This window comes from Mercenaria mercenaria, unplaced genomic scaffold (assembly GCF_021730395.1).
Source record: "Mercenaria mercenaria strain notata unplaced genomic scaffold, MADL_Memer_1 contig_3790, whole genome shotgun sequence".
In the NCBI taxonomy this organism is placed as follows: domain Eukaryota; kingdom Metazoa; phylum Mollusca; class Bivalvia; order Venerida; family Veneridae; genus Mercenaria; species Mercenaria mercenaria.
The window spans coordinates 53,198-63,618 of NW_026461964.1; the positions used below are offsets into that span (position 1 = coordinate 53,198).

Sequence of the window (10,421 nt, forward strand, 5' to 3'; positions counted from 1 at the left end):
TGACTGGTTTCCAAGATTTATCAGGCTTCTTAGGGCTCTAGTGGTTTTGACTGTCTGTCATAATATGACTTGTCTTTTTCTTTGCACAGCCTTATGTTTTCCTTGACCAAGTTAGGGGGTACTAGTATTGGCTGCAATTTCTCTCTAGAGGTTGGGAGGAATGAACGCAGTTGCCGGTCTGTTCCCAACTGTGCAGGGGAGTAACCGGACCCTAAGGGGGAATTTCGGTATTCAAGAATCCCAAATAATGGATCACTTTTGCTCTCTTTGGACTAAGTTAGTATTCTCTTGCAAACTGAGGCATATTTCACTGCAAGGCCATTGGACTGGCGTAGGTAAGGAATAATGGTTTCATGTTTGAGCAAATTCTTATGACCTGTAACAAGGCCCATTGTCTGAAATGACCTTTTCACTTATTCCCCATCTGGCCATTATCCCTTTTATCTCGTGAATGACGGCTGTACTGTTCATGCTATTGATTTGTTTGACCACAAAATACTTGCTGTAGTAATCAACTACAATCAAGTAGATCTAATTCTTGATTTCCCAGGTGAATGAATCTGTGCCTACAATTTGCCATGGATAATCAGGAATCTCTGTGGGGATGAACGGTTCTTTTGGGTTGGAGTTGTAAACACCCAGGCTTTTGAATTTCCGACATATATGTATACAGGACGGACTAGAAATATTTAATCTGCACTTTTATTCACTCTTAACATGTTCACTGAGTAAATCGCATCATTGCTGTGTCAGTCTTGTCGAGTGGAAGATCTACGTTGTTTCAGTTGATCTATTCTGGTGTAGAAAGCTGAGCGAGAAAGTTGAGCCAGTGGTGAGAAAGTTGTTTGTGACTAAGAGCACGGATTACGAAGAAACCATTTCTATAAATGGTTTGTTGTAGATATGGATCGGGCTATGGTGGAGGAACTGATCCTATAAATACACTTTAAAAGATAACAGGAATGAAGTTCAGAGTTTTATATGTTATTTAATTACATTTTATAACATATTCTCAATATATATTAACGATAAACTATGTTTCTTACAGTAAAAGAAATGATAAACACGTAGGGGATTAAAGACAGACACAGCAATGGACGAGTTGATAAGACCTACTTTCAGCCATTTAGTTTTTATCAAAGTACCCACATTGCTGGAACGTGCGTCCTTTTATAAGTGACGCAATGCTGGAAGGAATACTGGAATGCTAGGGACCAATCAAAATCCTTGACACAAAAAGCGCGCTGTCAATGTAATCAGGTCAAACCTAAGTAAACATTAAATAATATGGAATTAACGTAAACTGTGCTGCTATAAAGATATTAAAAGGTAAGGGCAAATACAAAGAATTGATTCAAAAAGAGGAACAGATACAATTGTATCCGATAAACTAAAACAGAGACGAAAATATAGCGTTCCAGCATTTTCCAGCATTGCGCGTTCAAAGCAAAAAAGATTACACGGAGCGTTCCAGATTATTCCTGAAGTTTGCTAATTACATATTCGCTTTTGAATAAGATTTACTTTTGAAATAATCAAAGTTAACAAAACATTAATCAGTAGCAATATAAATCAGTCATTTAAGCATTCCCTGCAAAATTACTAAAATTCATGAGCGAACATTCATAAAAAAATGGCATATTCAACTTGTAAATACCGCATGCAGGAATGCTGGAAATCGAAATATTAACAAAAATGATTTATAACAAGCAATGATTTTCGGATGAAATCAAAGTGTTATGTCAGTACTAAACATACATTCGAGGAAACTGGATTAAAATCTGTATTTTACACATAGTGAGTACTGGTTCGTAAAGTGAATGATATCCGGATACCAGAAAGTTCGGTTATCAGATTTCCAGCTACTACAGAGTATCTGTGATTTTAACAGATTTCACAATTTGTGACCATGTCTTTGATACTGTCTGATATGTTGGGCCAAAACATCTTTGGCTCTGCGGAGGCATTTTTCTATTTCCATGTGACCAAGATGTATTAATTTTAGCATTTCTGGTCTAAGAGATCTGGGGATAATGATTTGATTGCCTTTCATAACTAAACCCTCTACAATAGTGAGCTCATCCCTATAATTCCAGTAGGGAAGAATGAGGTCAGAACATTTGTTTTTCACATCAGGCCAACCATGAAAAATTGTTTGTTTCAACAGCACTAATTCTTTATCTTGATCAGTAAGGGATTGGATTTCCTGCATTTTCTTGTCAGATATGGGTAGACTTGAGATAACCAAATGCACTTGCATGTTCATCCCAGCAGAAAGGTCAGGAAATGTATCATTCAGGAATTTCCTACTGAGAGTGTCTGCGACTGGGACCTGTTTTGAAGGGTAGTGTTTTATGTCAAGGTCATACCTTTGTAACTGAACAGCCATTCTTTGGAGTCTTGCAGGAATGACACTGATGGGCTTCCTTAATATGGGTAATAATGGGAGGTGGTCTGACTGCACACGAACCTTTCGGCCATAAACAAACTGATGAAATCTCCTGGCCCGAAACAGTATCACAAACATTTCTTTTTCAGTTTGTGCAAAATTAACCTCCTGTTGGGTTAATGACTTGGACGCATATGCCACCGGCTTATCCTCTTGTATAAGCGCGGCTCCTAGTCAATATTTGCTCGCATCAACTCGGAGGGTAAGGGTCTTACTGGGGTCATAGTATGCAAGTACCAGACCAGGGGTAGTAATTATTTGTTTCATAGTTTTGAATGCGTCACTTTGTAGCTTTTGCCAGCAGAACTCTACATTTTTTGATAATAATTGCCCCATAGGAGCGGTGACCTAAGAAAGGTTGGGAGCAAATCGGGACAAATAATTCACCATGCCTAATATGGTCTCAAGTTCTGCCTTATCCGAAGGTGGCTGCATGCTTTCTACTGCTATGACCTTGGCCGGGTCGGGTTTCAACCCATCTGCACTAAGTTGAGGCCAAAGGGTACCCTGATATATCTATACCGACCGAATATGGAATTGAAGCATGTGAGCAGGGAGGACTCATGATCAAGATTCAAGGCCCAGTATCCAGATTTGGCATCTAGTTTTGTAAAATATCTGGCACGTGACAACTGTTACAATATGTCATCAAGTGTCCTTAATGGATAATGAGGGCGTAAATTGGCTTTATTAAGGTCCCGGGGGTCCAAACAAATTCTTATGTCCCCATAGATTTTCTCTGTGACAACCATGAAGCTGGTTCAGTTACCTTGCAAATGACACTTAGCTCTTCCATTCTCGATAGTTCAGCTTTAACCTTGTCATGAAATGCAAGTGGTATTTTGCGGGAATATGTATGACGGGGGGACTGATGGGTCAACATGGATTTTACATTCACCAGGGAGGTTGCCAATACCTTTAAACACTGCAGGATATTGTTTCATGACTAATTCTTTTGTGAGATGTATCTCAGACTGGTTCACCTGGGATTCCACTGAGTAAGTGAGCTTAATCAAATTGAATCCAATACATGACTGGAACCCTAATAATGAGGGTGACCTTGTATTGACAGCATGAAACAGCACATCACTGCTTGAACCAGTGGCAGGGTGACTGCATCGTAGCTTTATGCATCCCATAAAATATAACTCATTTCCATTGTAGGCAGACAATTTGATTTTGGATTTTTCAAGGACGGCGCTTATTCCCAGATTCTGAAATACCCTATGTGGTAACACATTTACCTGGCTACCCGTGTCAAGTTTTAACCTAACAAATGTTTTTGAAGGACCTACCTCAAACTGTTCAAATACCTGCCCATTTATCACACTTCTATACAATTAATAAACAGATCCTGAGCATTGTCATTATCCAAGCTATCTTTATTCTGATATGAGAATTTCATTAACACTGGATTTACATGCAGATCAAAAATGGTTCCACGTTTTGTTTTTCCACAATTGTGGCAGTTTTTCCTGGCGTTGTTTTGCTGCGTGTCTGGTAGGTATCCCTTCCTCTCCTTGCCTGAGGCACTGTGATCAGGCTGGTCTGAGGTGTTATGACCAGATTTCTGTTCCCCATATTTGGACCGGACTACATTCACCGACTAGCTTGGTGACTGTGCCATTGTTTGAGACAGGCTCATTCCCTTGAGTTGTTCCTGAGCATACTCAAATGACTGGCAAACCTGTTAGCTTTGTCTAAGGTGAGTTTCTCACTTAGTTTTTCTCTTATTTTTTGTGAATTCACTCCTAAAACGATCCTGTCTCTGATCATTTGATCCCTGTCCGCATAGTCGCAGTCATTAGCTAACATTTTAAGCTTGGTCAGAAACTGCTCAAATGTCTTTTCACCCTGAACCTTGTTATTGAAACGATATCTCGCAAATACTGGATTGATGGATGGCTGTAAGTGTTTTTTTACTGCATCACAGGCTTTAACTTTTTCCTGTTGGCTTCTGAGATGGTTAATGTTCCCTCAATGTCTCTGCCCTTTTCGCCAGCACACAGTTATGTCACTTTGACTTCTTCATCTGTGTCTTTCATGGACCCCTTTAAAATGAGGTCACAATGTTCTACAAATTCGCGCCATGTTTCAGGCAAGTTTGTACTCCTCCAATCCATGCAAGGAGTTGGGACCCCAGTTAAGTCCATTTTGATAGCTGGAGTTGTGGCTTCCCTTGACATTGTGAAATTCACTCATAAATCCATAATGATAAATCCATGAGAAAATTAAATACAATTATTCTAGTTGAATGTTCACAATTAAATGGTGAGCAAGTTCATAAATCCAGTTTTTCTTACACTATGTAATGATATGATATAGGACTTCATATAGAATGACAACACTTGTACTCTAACTACTTTATTTACTATGACTGATGAAACTTGAAAACTTGAACTTTGAGAGATTGCTATGAATAGATTAGGACGGTTGGTTGTTGGGCATTGTGCATTTGCGAATCTTTTTTTTCTTTTTTTTTTTTCCTTTTTTGTTGTTGTGAGAAGCTTCAATGTATGTTTGTTGATTTGTTTGAGAGTCCGCGTATATTGTTGGGGATTAGTACAAACGAAGATCAACATTTTTCCTTTAACTAATTAGAATGGATATCTCCTGTCGTTCTGTTATTTATTATCTCTTGCTTTTCCAATAAATGATTCGGCAATTTAAACCGTAGTTCAGTGTGAATACAGGAAGTAAAACAATGACTTCTTTTCAGTGTTCATAAATACTAATATTTCTTCCTGCAGCCCTATCCTATTTCAGTTTTATTATATATACTTCACAATAAGCTTGACCCTGATGACTATGAGTTTGGTATTGGTGTTGTCAGTTCTTCAAAACTAAAATTAAATGTTTATGAAAAATCACAAGAAGTTTCAGCTCTGTGTTTCAAAAATATTGTAAAATGTTCCTGTAACCCTATCCTATCTCAGTTTATGATTGACCCTGAAGACTAAGGGTATTCAGAACAACTGAACAGTTTAAAAGGAAAAATTAACAAAATGATTTACCTCAAAATATCATCGTTTAATATTTAACAAACGTCTTGAGCAACTGAGTCAGTATTGTCAAACACGATGAATATGTTAATTATCTCATTGCCCTTAAACTTAAACGTACGACAACTACAAAAGTAGAAAATACTTACTTTAAACTCTTTTTTATATCGTTCACGGAAGCGATTCCAAACGACTGTCTGAAATAAACAATATGCTTGTTATTGGAACCCTCTTTACATGTGTTTTATAAAGATAAAAATAGTATCCCTTCCCTCATTGAACCGTTAAAATGCGGATTGTACGGTACTGGTAACCATTTCTAAATTGCACGTTTGACCATGAAAAACTACTTTTACAACCATTCGCTCTAAGTGAAATGTTTGGAAAAATTATAGTGCAGACATATGGTGACTAATTTCATAAAATCGTGTCATTTGTGGGAAAAGCATCAAACTTGGTACAAATGTTACTGGGTATTATCTGTATAAGAAATCGATCTAATATCCTAGATGGTCGACAAGTCGGCGATTTTGAAAATGACCGCCAAAATCCAATATTTCTTCCAATAATCTGTAATCTTGCCAATATTTTCCAAAAATGAAAAGAATGCTCAATATTTACACAGTATGATAATTAGGGCTGCATACAGTATTTTATGACATAATGTTGTGAACTAGAAACTATAACGTCAGTTCACTTTTAGATATTTTATTCTATTACTCAACAACATTCTTTACAAAAACCTGGCAAACTAATTTCACGCGGCTCGATTAATCCAACGACAAAAAGTATCGCAAAGTACGGTTTTTAGCGAAAAGATACTCAACACTCGAGGAACCCTCATAGAGTCCTCCTGGACAATAGTGGATGTTACTGTGTTATCAAAATGGCCTTGAAAAGACATCAAACATCAAAGCATACTCCTCTTTACCGCAAGTGTCTAGCCAAATCCACTGTTTTCATTTGGCAAACACACATAGGAGTTTATAATTACAGGTGTGTATGCATAGTCTCATGTTGATAAGCTAGTGAATTGATATTTAATTTGATTTAATATTTAAACCTAAAGTTTCTAGTCTTATTATTTACAACATGATAGAAGTATATGGGCAGAATAATTTGTTTGTTTGTTTGTTTGTTTTGGGTTTAACACCGTTTTTCAGTCATGTAACGGTGGGCAGTTAACCTAACCAGTGTTCCTGGATACTGTACCAGTACAAACCTGTTTTCCGCAAGTAACTGCCAACTTCTCCACATGAATCAGAGGTGAAGGACTAATGTTTTCAGACACAATGTCGTTTATCAAATAGTCACGGAGAACATACACCCCGCCCGAGGATCAAACTCGAGATCCCGCGATCCGTAGACCAACGCTCTTACCTACAGAGCTAGGGACACAAGATCAAAAAACACTGTATCGTTAGAAGTACTAGAGTCTTCAACCTTTATGCATGACAACCGAAGCAACCATCTGAATCCCACTGACCAAAAACTTATTGAAAATGGAATTTCGAATATCTTTTGATTTAGTATAGCCACCTATATAAACTTCCTATGATCGGAAGTTTTCTTGGTGTTTTGACAGTACTTTCGTAATGCGTTACTATATTCAAATTATCCTATTTTGCTTGATATTGTACAGAAGTTAAATGACCCATTATCTGATAAGGTTCGGGATCACTTTGATTTCCTTCATCTTTGAAATTATAAATCAATAGACACACATGATACGTTCTATGGAAATATTATTACATGGTAGAAAAGTAGTCTATATTAACCTTTGGAATATATAAGTATGCATTAGAAAACGTTCGGATAATATCATTTTTAAAATTCGATTTGTCATTAGGATTCAGACTTGTATTCATGTCGATCCTTTAGGATTTTCAACATTATGCCAAGACTTTAAACAGATCGAGCTATCTGCGGTATAAATAGCAAAACTGCAGGAAATGGAAGTAACTCATTTTCTGTAATTATATAGTAAAGAAAACAATGAATAGCTTAAATCTATTAATGAAAATGTATATTATCAGTGTCTGCATAACAATGATTAAAAACACACATTAATACGCTAAAAACATTATTTAGTGTGTCTGATCGTTACTTTTCTTCATATTTTTATATGAATGGCGGCAATTGAATAATTTCGGCCATTTAGATTTTAAATGCCTTTCCCACAAATAGCATGTTTTTTCCACAATATTTCTGCTCTAATATGGGCCATGCATTGTTTAATGTTTTTGGAAGATTACACTAGTACTTAGAAAATAAGACTTTTCCATTATAATCTTGTACATTGTTCGAAATATTTAAAACATAAATTTGTCGTTATGCTAGAAATCAAAGATTTTCAATATAGTAAATAAGATATTCTATATAACTTATGAATTTGTGTTGTATGACTAAGTCATGTGAATTTTTTTAAACAATTTCCAGGAAACTCCTTTTTAACAGCTTTTAACTCTCGTTTACATCAGCCCTCGTCTATAAGCGTTATGCAAAAAGCGTAAACTATTTAACAAATTTAATTCTGGTATTTCTGTCATTCGTATGTATACCGGCACTGTAACATATCATTGATAATGTATGTAAGCATTACGAACAAACAATATATATATGGATTTAGTTTGAAATTGAAAAAACAAACACAAACACACAGGTAAGTTGCTACATGGTGTTACAGCATTATCAGTAATACTTATATGTTAACAATGGTCTCGTGCATGTCTGTCCTACTGGCACAAAATCTAAATTAAATATTACAAAATAATTTTCTTACTAGTAATAATGTGTAATGGTAAAAAGTACTTGTTGTCTATAAGCATAATATTTATGGCAATAGACAACGGTTAAAGGAGCCCATAAAAAGACTTTAAAAACATCTATTTGATTAAATATAGCATTGAGACAAACCACAGTTTTATTTGTCAAAAACATGTTTGTATATTTTATATAATTATATATATATTTAACCGAAATATTCATCAACAAAATAACATAATTGTAATTATTTTTTTTCAAAAACACTATTCGAAATATAGAAAGAATCATAGTCTAAGTGATTTGCATTCATTTACGTCAGTTCAGTACCTGCAATAAGTCTTCATGAATCGATATCAAAAGTCCTTCTACTCTCATCTGAAATAGGCAATATAGTATTTGACATGTTCAGTGGTTATAGTAGTTGACGTAGTAGTTGAGGAGCATATCTCATAATATCCATCTCAATATGTGATTTCTTTGCAGACTCCATTCGGGGAAAATCAATAACAATATATTAATACAATAAATACTTAAATTAGTACAAATATGAAGTACATTACACATTATTTCCGTCTACTTGGCATCAACGTCTTATTGCATGATACAGAGAAAACATTTCTACACATTTTGTACGAGTAATCCATATGTTTAAAAGTTACAATTTTATCCTAGTGGCAACTCCCGGATACTGTGACCACCTCGCATGTGGGTGGTTATCATACCAACCAACGACTTTATAATGGATACATACCCAGTCTTCTACAGTCCATGTCTCTTTTGAGTCGAGGCTCAACAACAACTAAAATAAACAATAGTGTATTTGAAGGCATTCTAAAATTAGTTGTGTTCATAGGTCTTATAGCATTAAAGCATCGCATTTATGACATTATATAACGATTAAAGACTTACTAATGCGTAGGTTAGATTGAGTAAAAATGATATGGAACCAGTGACGTCGCACATTTATTTCAAAAATAAAGCTGGTGACATTAGGAAAATTTACCCAATGTATGATGTATTAGAGCAACAATCTTGTTTGCCCTTCTTTTATCGCACTTTGTTTTTGGGGAACTCACATACCATACGGTGAGATATAGGGAACTACTGTTTGTCTTTATTTGTCGCCTAATTTTTTTAGAGACTACATATAGTTTGATGTATGCCAGGGTGATGTTGCATATCCTGAGGTTTTATTTGTCATGGTATTGACCATGTGTTATCTATTTTAACTTTTTATCACAGATGTTTATACATAGAGGAATATATTGTTGAGCCAAAACGACATAGACCTGGAGGACTCAACTTTTGTCCCAAGAAGACCCTAGGAAGCGAGGCACTTACTTTAACTCCCAAGACTTAAACCTGGAGGAACATCCAGATATACATATTACAGCGATCTATTTTGTGATCGTGCGACAGAATCCCAAAACTCAGTTTTTGAAGCATCGAAACAGTTCGAAGACACCGACACTACCAAGAACAAAAATATGGAAACATGGCTGTACGGATTTGACTTTTAAGTTGGTACTTCGACTTTCTTGTTGCTATGTGATGTCATTTTGCTTACGTCACTAAATTAGTTCTTTGTCAAATACAGACAGTCTTTCAAATAATTCGTAGTGCAGTTTTCTTTTCTTTTATTCATAGTAATTTTTCATCTTTTGTTTATCGTTAAGAAATAAATTTGTAAATATTGTGTGTGATTCATTTTGAAAAATTAAAGTTAAGGGGAGATTTCCAGGAAGCACAGAGCGTACAAACACACACACAGCCATGGGATAGGGGACAATGTGTGGGTAAGGGGAGAAAGGTGAAAGAAACTCCAACAACAAGCAAGACAACATACGCAGCAGAAAATACGAGTCAAACAAAAAGGGGCGCCTATATGACTACATAAAAGAAACCGGGGTTTTAAACGCATTCACACCCTCTATTAGGAAAGCTTAGCGACTACCGGTAGAGGGAACAATCATTAAACATGCACTAAGTGATTTTCGCAGTGTATCCTCTAAAACAATTGATATATTTTTTAAAAATTACACAAATATTCGATTAAAATAAGCATTATTATGCGTCCTTCCCATCTACACTTCAGACAATGATTGTTTTGAATGACAAATCACTGTTTGAGATATATATCATTTCGATTCTTAAGCATTTTCAAGGATAATTACATATGTATACGTCCTTGACGATATCCATTA

General features: G+C 35.8%; 1 long non-coding RNA gene across 1 annotated transcript; it reads right to left on the bottom strand.

The window, feature by feature from the left end:
• Nucleotides 1–982: 982 nt before the first annotated feature.
• On the bottom strand, nt 983–9,011 carry LOC128553404 (uncharacterized). Its single transcript, XR_008369341.1, has 3 exons — nt 8,545–9,011; nt 5,601–5,648; nt 983–5,292 (listed from the first exon to the last, which is right to left on the bottom strand). It is a non-coding gene; the product is annotated as an uncharacterized LOC128553404 (long non-coding RNA).
• Between the last annotated feature and the right edge of the window lie 1,410 nt (nt 9,012–10,421).